This window comes from Thunnus albacares, chromosome 5, assembly GCF_914725855.1.
Source record: "Thunnus albacares chromosome 5, fThuAlb1.1, whole genome shotgun sequence".
In the NCBI taxonomy this organism is placed as follows: Eukaryota; Metazoa; Chordata; class Actinopteri; order Scombriformes; family Scombridae; genus Thunnus; species Thunnus albacares.
In genome coordinates this window covers 17,028,853-17,041,405 of record NC_058110.1, presented here as the reverse complement: position 1 = coordinate 17,041,405, position 12,553 = coordinate 17,028,853, and positions in this window count along the sequence as shown.

Genomic DNA, 12,553 nt, shown 5'->3' with positions numbered 1-12,553 from the left:
CCATTGGAGGAAACGCTGCAACTCATTAGAGTGGTTACAAAACTTAACACACCCAGTGAGTCCCAGTTCACAACCACAATTAGACTCCTTAATGTTTTCCCTAATATGGGATCCTCAATAGATTTGCTAATGGTGCCTCTGTGGGGGGTTAGGTGAGGGTACGGTTGAGTAGGGATGTTGAAAGCAGACAACTCTGGTGCTCTCTCTATCACTCTATTGCCTTATTAGTGCTGAGGCAGCAGTGTGTGGACACAGGCAGCATGCTGAGCCCAGCACTACTGAAGCACAAAGACTTCAGGGCCCCAGGACACGAGATGAGCCAAAAACTGAGGAAAATGAGACTGAAAGAGTGAGTTTGAATGAGAAGGAGACAAAGCAGGTATGACTGCACAGACTAGCTCCAGTTTCACATGAGTGAGTTTGACAGGTGTCAGTCTAGAAGATCCTGCCCCCCTTCTCTGACATGCATTAAGATATTTCTGCACACTTGTGATGGCTCAGGCTCCCCAAATGCTCAGAGGACATTCAGTCTAGTGGACACTGGGGGACATGGTTTACTGTCAGGACCGGAAAGTTGCATAGGTGCATGATAGTATGAGGTTAATGGAGAGATATGAGAGGCAGACAAAAGAGCCATGGCAGCCTGAAAGTGACTCCTGAATGAGGGTACAGGTCAACACGCTAGTGTTTGACCTCATACTCCAGGGCATGTCAACTCAACACCTCCATTCAGCAGGTTGTTCGCCCAAACGATGAACTGTGTTAGCAGGTCAGCTGGTTTCATCAAGCCAAACTGCTGATTCAGGCCTGTATTTAATTTGATTAAATGAAAATCTGCATGCAGCGCAGCCCCAAAAGATGATTCGCTAAGCAAAGTATCATGCTTAATGGCTGTATGGCCATAATCCTTCATCTGAGACTGTGATTCAGTGTCGTAGTTGTATTATGAAAGTACAGTAGGACATCTATACATCTAAACACCATCTAAAGATTGGCAAGGATGAAGTTACTTCTAACTGCACAATCGTGATCATCCAACACAACATGCTGGGTCATGTGTTTAAGGACAATGATGGAGTACCTAAACTGTCACATGCACACAAGGTGGTTGGGTGAAGTGGATTATAAATATAAAAGTTTAAATCTTATCTAACATGTTTAATTAATTCATGAACAGACTGATGGGGCCAATAAACATGTTCTTTTCTGTTACAGTTTGAAAACATATCCGCCAATCAGATGTTGTTTAACAGCAATTAAAAAAATGAACAGTTTTCATCTACAACTGAAGCTAAATACAGTCAGACTTTTGACTATTTTCATCAAGTCTGGTCCACAGTGTTCTTAAACGTGTTCAAACATTTCCTACTTTGACATAGTCACTGCAAATGAAAATAAAAACTTTCAAAATCTTCCAGAAGGTTTGTAGACTGCCAGAAAGATTATCAAAATGGAATGTAATTATTTTCCCCGCTACAGATACATACAAACCAATGCACCTGTGTAATCTGAAAGTTTGTAGGCACTGTAGTTGACATTATAGATAGCCAAAGTTAGAACCTTGTGAATCTGGAGGCTCTGAACAGCTAAATGGACTGCGTGGACCAGACCTCAGGTATCAGACTCCAAGGTCTGACCTCAGGACACTAATTGCTTCCAGGACTGTGTAGACTGGCCTGGACCAACGCACTACTTAAGGGAAACTAAACATCCAAACTCAAACATGAAGGCCTGCAGGCAGAGAAAAGTGTGAGACAAATTTTGCACATTTTGTTTTTCAAAACACACACTACATGTAATTTCCTGTTTGCCCCCTCCTGTGACAGCATTTCAAAGCTCAATGAAGCATTTTAGTGTTAGAGGACACAGTGAGATATTGGAAAAACAATCCACTGACCCTTCTGAAAGTTGAGTGTGCACACTTTACCTATTCTGAGGAATGTGTGTAAGAATTGTGTGTGCTTTTATGTATACAATCCACAAATGTGTGTGTGCGTGCGTGTGTGGTGGGTGTGTGCGTGTTGGTGGCGATAATCAGTTCCAGGCCCCCAAGGTTGACCAGTATCATTTCATTAGAGCAGAGGAACGAGTGCTGGGGCTTTGGCTGAGATTAGGGCAGAGGGAGAAACTCTACCCCAGGCCCAGTTGCCCTGAAGAGGGCTGGCTGGGCAGTGGAGGAAGGGGCAGTGTGTGTTTGTGTGTGTGTAATAAAGAGACGGACGGGGACGGGGTGGGGGGCGTTCAGCAGGATTATTAGTGGGAGGTTCAGCTGTTTATTATTCCAATTCTATCTCTAACAGCTGAAAATTGGAGAATTAGGCGGCAGCCCTGAGCAACCTGGGGATCAATGCAGGCGGGTTAAATCCCGTGGCATGGCTCCACAACACACTGACAGCGCTCACAGATACTGACGCAGCACACACACACACACACACACACACACACACACACACACACACACATCACAGAGGTCATTCACAAAACTTAACAGACACATCAGATTTACCGCTCTGAAGTGATAAGACACTCACAGACTTCACAGGTCGATGAATAGCTTCACACTTCAGAGGTTGGTGAGCGTTTGATAAACATAAGGCCGTGTTAGTTGGCTGCTAATAGCTTGAGGTTTTATTGAAATTCTATTGATTTTCCTCTTTAAAGAGAGAGCTATGTGCCTGTGGAGCCTCAAAAACATAATCAAAACTCTTGATTTTGTATTTGTTATATTTACAGAGAAACTCTTTTCACCTTGCCTTTGTGCTGTTAATCATGACTTGTGACCAGAGAGGAACTTCTGAGAGAACTGGCTGAACAATGTCTTCATGTCAACATGTTTGAACACAGGCTATCCACAGATTTTCTGTTACATACACTGTTGGCATCAGCTTGTAGTGTTGGAAGGTCTGTGGTCACGTCCATGCATGTTGTTAATCTGGACAGGGACATGTGACACTGGGAACTGGGAAACCTGAATTTTCCACGCCATGTAGGCATGCAGACTGGGGGTATGGAAACAGGTCTTTGGACATATGGAGGTCAAGGAGTTGAATTTAGAATTTAAATGGACTCCTAGCTGTTTCAAATTACAATATGCACAGGCATTTTCTGTTGTTTTGGTGTCTGATTTCTGTGCTGTGGCAGTAGGGAGGCCAACAGGTAGACAAGCCAGGGGAGATAAAGGAGAGAAGGTGCTGACAAGACTAAATCCTGATCCAGTCTAGCATTAACTCCAGATGTGGAGATCTTCCTTTTTACACCAGCTCTGTGGATCAGTTACAATGTTTGCTGGCATTTGGACTATAGCTCTTAATGCCTCTCATGTTGATTTAAAAAGAAAAGAGTTAAAATCAAGGGCAAGGAAAAACAATTAAGGAGTGTAGATAGTGAGTGCTGCTCGTGGGATTATTCCTTAATGTTACCAGTGGATTAAAACCTATAAAAGTGCGTGTGTGTGTGTGTGTGTATGTGTGTGTGTGTGTGTGTGTGTGTGTGTGTGTGTGTGTGTGTGTGTGTGTGTGTGTGTGTGTGTGTGTGGTGTGTGTGCCCATCCTTTGAACCTGCCATCTTTAAGCTGTAATTAAAGACAATGAGCTACTCCACTAGCTGAAGGATGTAACACTAGTTACTATCAATAAGACACTAAACCTTTGAACCTCACACACTTGTAATGCACGATAGCAAATTCTCCCTTGAATCTAGAGAGGCGTGCTTTTAATTAAATTTTAAAAAATCATCAGTATATGTAATGCCATATACTAGAGTCACATTCATCTTCATGTCCTACAAATGAGGGCAGGGTGATCAAAAATGATAACTGATGCAAAACAGAACCTTGCTTACTGAGGCAAGTTGTATGTTGACACTACAAGTCACTGACATTAATTTGCAAAAATGCTTACTTAATGAAGATGATTTCCTTAAATAATGGTATGCATTTATTCACTGTGAATAGGTCAGCTGCAAATTGCATGAATGTATTCATAATTTCAAATATCTTTCAATTGATTCCCTCTTTTTGGCGTGAGGCTGGACAGTGAGTCACAGGGCACATTGTACTTTCAGCCAACTCTGCTGGCTGAAAAACTTTATCCTTGTGGTTTATTCACAGAAGTGGTTGCAAAGAGCAGCAGCACAGTGGCAAGCTGAAACTGACATTTTTCATCAGTTATAATACTTCTCTGTTCCTATGAATGTTATCTCAGTTCCGTGCAGTTATCGTATGAATAAGAACTTATCACAGCTAACTGAGATAAACCTCTTGGCCACCAGAGTGGCATAGGTCTATGTGGGTAAAATCTCACTTGGAGGTGCAGTGTGTAGAACTTAGTGGCATCTAGCAGAACAGACTTGGCAGAAATTGAAAATAATATCAGTGTTTCCTCTATATTCATTCCACAGCAGCAGTGCACCACCACCTCCCTCTCCTCATTCTTCAAAGGACATCTATGTGAAAGGAACTGTAATAAAAATGGGGTAGCTCCTTTAGGGCAGTGCGTAATGAGCAAGCGGCAGAAAAGTGACGTGAATGTGAGCGGAACAGAGGAAAACGTTAGCAGTAAGTTACCGATCTGGCAGTAAATGTACAGTATAGGCTGCAGTGTGTCAGTTACTAAATGCTGCAGCTTCTCAAGACCATGAAACGTCTCATCTGTTGTTTCCCCAACTGCTGGAAAAGTGAAGTTAGCCCCGAAGTTAGCAACAATAGGTTAGCCTAATCTGACCAGGCTCACTTTAGGTGGACTAAGGTGGACCAGCTTTTCTCATTTTAGTGTCAATCTCTGCCTCTCCAAAACAGAGAACGGAGCAATGTCTGGCTGCTGAGTCCTTTTATATCTACATAGGGAGCAGGTCCTCTTCCACAGAGCCTGCCATGTTGCACCACAATGTTTCTACAGTTGCCTAGAATGGACAAACCAAACACTGGTTTTAGAGAGGGCCTTTCGCATTTTTTGGGAGTTTCGTGGCCACAGCAGGTTCTCCTACATGCTTGGAAGAGGAAGGTGAGGGGAGCGGTATTCAGTTGGTAACAATCTGCAACCTCAATGCGAGATGCCACTAAATCCTACACACTGGTCCTTTAATTATGACTCAATCACCGTCCTCTCAAACCAGCAGCTATTGATAGATGTGTTTGTGGCGGAAAAGAACTCTAGAAAATTGATTGAAAATTGATTTAATTTTGAAAAGACAATTCATATATGCAGGGCAGGCATGTGGGAAATCAATGTTTGCCATCTGCATGCAAAATAGAAGAGTAGAATGTGAGCGAGTACATCCAGTGACACCATGACTTCACTGGGAGGAAATACGCATGCATGTTTGAGTGTAATAAAGAGACAAGCTCACATACACACAGCTCTAGATAAGTGTGGAACCCCTGCTGAATTAGACAGGATAAATCAGGTAAGCTGTAACAACTCAAATTTTCTTTAAACTCTGGCTTCTTTAATTTTTCATGACTGAGGCCAAGTGTTTGATGTAGTATTTTCTCAGAATTGGAGGACGTCAAGCTTAACCTCAGGAAAGGGAATTAGTTTTCCCTTATGTGATTGTCACAGACTGCAATAGTTCTTGTTGGTCTATTGGTCCTTCTATTTTCTCCTCCATCAACAGAGGTTGGTAGGGAGCTAATGGCTATTCTCCACTCCTTATTAAACCTTTTCTCCAGGGTCTAACTCATGCCCAGTGTTCAGGGAAACAGGGGCAACAGAGCGGGGCACGGCTCACCAGGGTGTCTTTTCTAAAGTGTCCAGCCTGTTGGAGAGGACCTGGACAAAGCAGGAGCCTGGTGAAAGCTGCCTGTTGTCCACCTAATCCTAGCCATGGCCCCGTCTCCATTGACAACGTGAACCCGAACAATGGTCTCTTTCAAGAGTCGTTCTCTTCACTGACACACTGACATAGCAACAATAGAAGAAGACACTTAAGGAATGGAAAGCCTTGTCCATGATCACACATGTGCTTTCTTCACAAATGATACAGGAAGAAAATTACATCTGTAAATTACTGTCCAAAATAAATTGTTTTCCTCTAAGAAGCTCTGGGAGCAGAAATGTGAAGCCACAGACACATAAGATCACACATAAGTCTTCCATATTTTCACTGATGAATGCAATAAACGGAAGCCCAGCATAGCCAGTTGTACCAGACCAAAGGGTGAAATAGGCTTCATCGTGTGGTCTGGTATAAAATGATTTCTCTTCTTCGAGATCAGCTTTTCTCGCTGTGCTTTTTCCTTTCCTTTGAGCACAATTGCTGACCAACAGAAACGGAAGATGAATGCTTCCATTTCAGATGCCGAGGCCCCCTTCTCTCATCTTCTTCGATCCAGATTTCACATTAAACTTGTAATAGCATACGACCCTGCAAGGCACGATTCTCATTCAGGTGGGCCATGTTATATGAATGAGATTTGGTGAAATGCCAATATTTATGCACATACATTCACATTCTGTGGCTTTCTCATCATTGCCATCTACTTCAGTACTAAAGGAAGAGCAGCTGTCATTTGATACATCAAATTATACTGAGGAATACACAAGCATGTGCATGTGTGCACACACGCACAAACACTAAACCCACTACACACCACAGCCACAAAATGTGCAACCGCACCACACTGCCCAGACACTGGTTAGCCTGTAATAAGCTCTCCGCTGCTCTGTGCAGCACCAGCTGGCTGCCCAGCTACAGTTGTTGGGAAGGTCATCTGTCAGAGAATGAACTAGGCTGTGGCTGTTTGGCATCCCCACAAGGTCTGCAGAGAAAAGAGAGGCGTCTCTGAAGGACACTTTCCCTCCTCTCCTGTGCTCTAATTCAATCGTTCTGACAGGGTAGCGGTGTCCCAGTGTCTGCCAGCCCAGTAATCTTTGTGTAATTGAGTTCCCAATCAGCCATCCATCAATAATGCATCTGGTTCCATGAAGGAAGAGACGACCACACTGCTCCGGCCCTCCGCATGGAGGAAGGAGACAGGATTCTGCTGCGACTGACCAGAACGATCTATTACTTCCTGGAGATAAAATCCACACTCACCAGCCTCTCTGGCTTGTATCACTCCCAAACACCAGCTACTTTGAAATGGGATAATGTTATATCAGACAGTATCATGGTGGTGGGTGGTTTGCGAGAGTGTAAAAAATTGTTGTTCAAGACAAACAGAGCTGTTCTGGAATCAGCCCACACATCGATGTTACAAACATCACAACACAATGGTGCTTTCAGGCCAGTGATTCAGCGCTTTCAGCAATGTGTTGTGTGGTTGGGTGATGGAACGGATTCAAAGAAAATGTCATGAGACATCAGAGAGATATTGAAGCACTTTTATGAAGCATCTCCTACAGTGTTTTGTAAAGCTTTCTTGAAACACAGCATGTCCATAAAAGCACACACACAGCTTCAAAGTCCACCCACATACTCCTCACTTTTCAATTGGCGGTGCATGCCAACCCATCAATTAGTGACTAAGACCATGGTCCTCCAAGGTTAAACTGTACAGCTGTCTGAATGATTTTCAATTACACAGCCAGGAAGCCCCCGACAGCTCGCTGGCTCTCACCTCCCTCTCTGGTCTCACAGGGTCATTTATAATACCGAACACCTTCCATAGATAATTGTGTATCACCACCTTCCTTCCCTTTCCTCTTTAGTGTTATTTCCATTTTCAATTTCCAATCTTGGAGCACCTGGTATCCCCTTTCAAAGACTCAGTTTGTCGCTGCCCTCGTGTTATGAATAAACTGCTTTTGATGGAACATTTTGATCAAAACCTCTGTCCAGTAGTGATATATAAGTGTTTAGACCTTAGATAGATGTAATGCTTTGAAGCAAGATTTAGTCCCAGAAAACCATCCACTTTTGATTATATTTTAAATTTTAGTTGCTATTCTGTTTAATTTATGAAATCACAAATAATTTGTGATCATCTGCTGTTCCCCACATCTTGGTTACATCATGCTCCCTGGATGCCTGTTGTGCTGTCCCTTTACCCTTGGGTCTGCCAGATTAATGGCTCATTTAAGTCCCCATTATATTACATTAGCCCATTCAGCGAGCGCATACTGTACACTCCCCAGCAAATAAATCACATCATGAAAATATTAATCAATCTCAATAAGTGAGCGCACATAATCTGTTTGATGTTAAAGACTGTGACAAAGGTTTATACTGAGAGCAGCAAATTACTGTCACTCACAGGGACAGACTGACTCTAATATCTCTGGTGTTATTGAAGCTGTTGGCTTATCATAGCAATAAGTCTATGAAGCTCAGAGAGGGAGAATATTCTTGGTGTATCTGCTACCAGTTTTCACAACCTGAAAGCAAAGAATATCAGTGCAAGGGTGTATTACAGTAGTCAGTCGTCTGAGCCGATTCCTGTGGTTGGCTGGTTGGGCCAAAAGTCACAAAATGCCACAAAACAGCACTGCTTCCCCAAGCAATTTTAGAAAACCGATTTTGTGCTGCATAATAGTGTGACAGTGTGAGTTCAAGAAAATCCTGTGAATTGCAGGCATGGAAAAGGCATGTGGTTCACACCACACACCAACACACACAACAACACCGTTCCCAGCTGGAGGTTAATTCAATCCAGCGCGTTCCATTTTGAGGCTGCTGTCAGGCTCAGGTCTGCAGTGTGACATTGTGAGGGAAAGGTAATTACATTTTGGTCCAGTCCGGCGACTCAGCGTCTATTCAGAGGGTGCTGTCAGTGCCCTCCTCCTATAGACCACAGCCACCAGAGGAATGTCCAGCTCTGGACACGTTACTGTGGACAAACAACTCAGCAGTAGACTTTCATGTTTAATCTACAAAAAAATGTAATGACCCTTTTATGTTTCATGTTAGATATCAGAGGCTTTACACATTACTTCAAGTCATTAACTACTGGAGAAATATAAAATGATAAGCTCTGAAGTTTATCTGACAAGCCACAAATTTACAATTGGAGGACCCCAGATTTAAATTAAAAAAATTAAAACTATTCTAAGTTCAAGAACCAGTGTGTAGGATTTAGTGACATCTAATGGCGAGATTGCAGAATGTGGGGGAATCTACAGTGGTCACGAAACTCACGTAAAACACCAAAGGCCCTGTCTAGAGCCAGTGTTTTGGTTTGTCCATTCTGAGCTACTGTAGAAACATGGTGGTGCAACATGGAAGAGGACCTGCTCCCTATGTAGATATAAAGGGTTCATTCTAAGGTAACAAAAACACAACAATTCTTATTTTCAGGTAACTATACACTGATTAAAAAATTTAAACTTATGAATATTATATCGGATTTATGCCAAGTCTGTTCTGCTAGATACCACTAAATTCTACACACTGTACCTGTGAAAATCAGAAATGAATGCTGTAATCCAGGCTGCTTTGGCTCCATATCAGTTTCTAGCTGGCAGGCTGGAACAGACATATGAGCCTTTGAGGCAGCTCCTCTGCAGTAAGTAGTCACAAGTTGTGCAACAGATTTATCTCATGACAGAAAGTGATCTAGCTGAATACCATTTTGTGTTTACTTTTAAATGTGTTTTTTGGGAAATGTGGCAGCATGTCAGAACAAATGAGAGACTGCTTACGCATCACACGTGACACTCCTTAGACACTGCATATAATTATTTAACAATGAAATGTAACTGTGCTGTAAGTCAAGGGCTTCGGGCTTTGAAGTAGAAATGAAACACACCCATCTGCACCTGACCACAAAACTTCATGATAGATTTACAGCTTTGCTGATGCTCTCAGTTCATGTATGGTCATGTTGTACTTGTCCATTGTGTACTATTGATCAGGCTCTGGTGAAACTTGTGACTAAAGCTTAGTCCTATCCCAGCAGAATAAATCACAGTATTGACCCTGTGCTTATCAATAAAGGTAATGACAAACATCTGGCCCCACCTTTAATGGAATCGACAGAGTCTTCCTGGCAGCAGCCCAGCATTGGCCACACATAGATTGCCTTGATCTTTCCAGTGGGAACCCACTCTTAGTATGCATATGAGAGGGGAGAAATGCAATCGCCATCTAAAGCTAAGCAGTGCTCCTATTGAATTAGGAGCTGAAAATCTCCATATACACCAAAGGAAAACCTTAGAATGTCTGCTGACAATAAGCCTGTTTAGACTGACTAAGATTTATTCTGTCAAGGATCTCTGACACAGTGTATCTATGTCAATGGAGGAATAAGTGAGGAGATCAAATCAATGGTCACTCCACTAAGGTCCAGAGGTGCTGAGCTGGACTTTTGGAGCGGCCTGCAGAGGCAGCACTCTGTCCTGTGTGTGTCTTGGGTGTGTCAAGCCCGGATCTACACAGGATATCTTATTATTAGGGCCAAGGGTCTTCTGTGACAACATGCTCCCTCATATGAACATGTCTGACTCTAGTAACAGAAACATGGGCTTAAATAGGAGTGTTGCTATGGCATTATTTGTGTAAAAGAGTCACATTGTCCTTTTAACCTTGGGATCGATGAGAGAAGGAATAGATGTCTCTGTTTTTTTCTTCTTGTGCACATAGGACAGAGAGCGAGGATGGGGCCACAGAAATTCATCATATTGAAGGGACAGCAACACAAAGCAGGTTGATACCCTGCAGCCCAGTTAGTTAGTTCAGTTAGTTCACTGCAGGTGACAATCAAATGGAACATGCTCAGCAGACTAATAGTGAATGACACAGAATTGCACTCTATCGACAGTATTGAATTCTTAAAGGTACCACAACAGCAAGCAATTACAGCTCTCTATCACATACAATTTGAAATAACATCATTTTGCTCTAATGGAAATGCTACAACTGACATTTTCCTTCATACACCAAATGACAACACAATGATGTGATGTGTCACACAACAAGAAAACGACTATACCTGGTGTAATTTTGTATTTATGCTAAGTAAAATAGGCAAAGTTTAAAGATGTAGATGTATAAATAACAAAGAGGGGTTGGATGTGTCAAAATGAAATGAAGGGAAATATAACAACGACATCCAACATTATCCAATGAGACAAGAGCCAGTGAAATTTTATCAGCACATCATAAAATTCAGTCATGTGTCTCCAGGTTTCCATCATCAGTTCTTTTGGGTTTCCACTTCATTTAGTGGATGGGCTGTAGTCCAATAAGTGAGTGACTCATAAAGTAGGGATGTGCACACACAACACGCAGAACGAAAAACGTAAACATTTACTAGAACAATTTAATTATGAGAGGCTTTAGGGGAAGCCGTGGCTGAGATCACCTCATTCGAATCTGAAGAGACATACATACATGTGCAATATAACACCTGCAGATAAATACACGGTATGACTTTTCCAAATTACAGTTAATTCAGATTTTAAAAAGTTTGCGATGCACAAAAACACACCAGTGAGCTCAGCCTGATTGTAAATACAAATGGAAATAAGTATGGAAATAAATAGTACATAGTAGGAGTTCATAGTGATGAAGATGGCAAAGATCAAAAATCAAACTTCAGTGTCAAGTTTATCATTTTACTGGCAGTACATTACATTTGTCTCTGGGACAATGGGACAATCATTAATTGGGACCAAAAATAAAAATCTAAAAATTATCGTTCACCAAGGTTTTTGCAAGACAAGTTACAACTACAACCAAAAATGTCTACCTCCAAAAATTAAAACTTGAAGAGAATCACCTCTATTTGGTTTGCCGGTGAAGCATAATTGTTTGACTGAGTAGATAAACAGCCCTAAACTCAGGGTGAATTTTTGTCATCATTTAGTGTGATTTTTTTTTTTTTCATTTACGGTAAGGTGAGGCAGCCCTGAACCTTTCAGTTCCCCGCCAATCCTGTTACTGCCGGGATTTGTTCTGCTACCCCTATAAAAGATTAGTCCTCGAGGAGAAAGAATGGACTTGATTAGCTAGACAGCAATTTAATGGGATTGTCAGAGGGCCTACAATAAATCAGCTTTTGTGATTAAATGGGATCTCCAGTAAAAGTTGTATGTCTCCAAATCAATAACTATTGAATGTTTCTCCCTTTGTTCCAGGCGAAGGTAAAAAAAAAAAAAAAAAAAAAAAAAAGAAAGAAAAAGCAAGAGAAACAAAGCTGAAATTTCCGGTGGGCTAATGACCCTGCAGCCAGTGGTGAGAAGCAGCTTACATGTTCAGCGGGGAGGTGGAGAGAGAGGGCAAAGAGCCACTCAGCCTGGAGACGAAAGGGGAGTGAGAAGGGGAGATGGACAGAGAGATTTGTATTTAGAGTAAAGAACAAAGCATCGGGGAATAGTTGGGGCATTAAGTAAAAGCAAATGGACTTAAGCAAAGGCGGATGTATAGCCATAATTGGACTTATACTGTAAAAGCTCTAGGCATCTGTGTAATGGCTAACCACAGACAGCACTGTACTCCCTTTCTCTGTCTGTCTCTGTCCGTGTGCTCACAGGGATATGAGTCAGGTCAAAGAGATAGACTCCATGTGTATCTCCCTCATTGTGATTGAACACTTGGAGTAAGAGCTGGGCTTTGTCTATTAGTGGGAAATAAAATGGTGTGGAGGCACAGAGTCTCTAGCCAGCGCATGACCCTG